The sequence below is a fragment of the Eumetopias jubatus genome, unplaced genomic scaffold (assembly GCF_037043125.1).
Source record: "Eumetopias jubatus isolate StellerSeaLion01/CBP00866 unplaced genomic scaffold, mEumJub1_p1.0 scaffold_1, whole genome shotgun sequence".
NCBI classification, from domain to species: Eukaryota; Metazoa; Chordata; class Mammalia; order Carnivora; family Otariidae; genus Eumetopias; species Eumetopias jubatus.
In genome coordinates this window covers 99062099-99064302 of record NW_028274807.1, presented here as the reverse complement: position 1 = coordinate 99064302, position 2204 = coordinate 99062099, and the positions used below count along the sequence as shown (strand labels likewise).

General features: G+C 31.2%; 1 non-coding gene across 1 annotated transcript; it reads left to right on the top strand.

The window, feature by feature from the left end:
* The first annotated feature begins 1867 nt into the window (after positions 1-1867).
* Positions 1868-1974, top strand: LOC114209173 (U6 spliceosomal RNA). Its single transcript, XR_003609271.1, has one exon. It is a non-coding gene; the product is annotated as a U6 spliceosomal RNA (small nuclear RNA).
* The last annotated feature ends 230 nt before the right edge of the window (positions 1975-2204 follow it).

Here is a 2204-nt window from a genome sequence, read left to right as displayed (position 1 = left end):
CTCTGGTTATTTTCTATCTGGATTTTTTTTTCTTTCTTTTCCCCCCCTCTATCTAGCTTTTAACACTCCAAATTATTTTTCTCTCTAATGTATTTTCCAACTTTAGACAGCATTCTTCTCACCTTTTTTTCTATTCTGAATATTCTCTACTTAAATATTTTGTCTCTTCTTTAATAGCTCTTAATTTTTATTATTATTAAGGGAATACTAAAAATATTTCAAAGTAGAGAATATAATGAGTCCTTATGGATCTTCACCAAGCTTTGACAATTACCAACTCATGGTTAAATTTTTCATCTGGACTCCCACCCACTTCCACCAACTCCCAAGATTCTTTTGAAGTAATTTAAAGACATGGCATTATGTATAATTTCATTTATATGACATTTTCAAAAGTACAGAACAACAGAGATGGAAAATAGATTAGTGGCTACCATATGACAGGAAGGGAATAAAACAGTTTTTTTTTGTGGCCATAGAACAGCTTAGAACAGTTGATTTTTGTGGTGGTTGAACAAATCATTACATGGAATAAAATTGCTTAGAACTATACACATCCACACACACAAATGCAAGTTAAAAATAGTAAAAATTGAATAAGGTCTGTAGTCTAGTTATCAATGATGTACCAATATTATTTCTTTTGGTTTCAGTGTTGTACTGCAGTTATAAAATATGTCACCATTAGAGGAAGCTGGACACGTTGCATTATTTCTGACATTACCTGTGAGTTTATAATTATTTCAAAATAAAAAAGACTTTAAAATTAATTTTAATACCCTTAAATCAGTAAAATACTCAGGAATGCATTGAACAAAATAAGTAAAAGTACATGCAAAACTACAAAATATTTCGGAGAAAAAAGTCTAAATAATTGGAAAGATATATACCATGCCTATAGATTTGAAGGGTCAATATTGTGAAAATGCCAATTTTCCCAAAATTAATCTATAGTTTCAAAGTAATCATGGTCATAATTCTATCAGAATTTCTTATAAAAATTGACATGCTGAATGGAAGTACAAATACCTAAAAAAGAAAACCAATCTTAAAAAAAAATCTCACTTCAAAAACTATTATAAAACTATAAAAGTAATAATATAGCCATACTGACATGATGATAGAAAAAAAAATCAAAGGCACAGAACAGACAGTCCAGAAATATACCCACTCATATTTGGTCAATTATTTTTGACAAGGTTGCCAAAGCTATTCAGTAAAATAAGGCTTTTCAGCAAATATTTAGAATATTATATATCTGTTTGTGTCACAAAGAATATTAATCCCTACCTCACACCATGCACAAAACTTAATTTGTGGTAGATCATATACTGAAACCTAAAAAGCAAAAACTACAAATCTCATAAAACACAGGAGAATACCTTCATGACTTGGGAACAGGCAAATATTTTTTAGACAGGAGTCAAATGCACCTTAAAAAAATTTAAAGGAGTAAATAAAAAAATCAGACATCATTAAATTTAAAAAATGCTATTGCCACATAACACTGTTAAAAAATCAGTAAGTAAACCACAACCTAGAAGAAATTATTTGTAAAATGTATAGCTTACAAAAAACAAATCAAATACATAAAAATCCTATGTGACAATAAAAGGACAAATAAGCCAATAAATAAAAAGAGCAAGTACATGGGCTCCTGAGAGGCTCAGTTGGTTAAGTGGTTCAATATCTGAATCTTGATTTCGCTCGGGTCATGCTCTCAGGGTTGTGGGATCAAGCCCCTGTGGGGCTCTGGGCTCAATGCAGATTCTGCTTCTCCTTCTCCCTCCTCCTCCCACTGCTCAGTCTCTCTATTTCTGTCTGTTTCTAAAATAAATAGATAAAATCTTAAAAAAAATAAGACCAAGTGCCCACTTTGCAAGCACATATATTAAAATTGGAACACTATAGAGAAGATTAGCATGGCCTCTGTGCAAGGATGATATGCAAATTCATGGAGCATTCCATATTAGAAGAAAATGAGCAAAACTCTTGGATACTTTACAAAGGGGGATATAAAATGGGAGTAAAAATAAAAAGAGAGAGAGAGAGAGAAAACCAAATAAGAAAATGAGCATTTGTCATTAAGGAAAATCAGGTTAAAATCATGATAAAATTGCCCTACAGAACTAAAAGTTTGGCTGAAATTTAAATGTCTGAGACACCAAATGCTGCCAAGTAGGAAGAGTAATTAGAACTCTTAT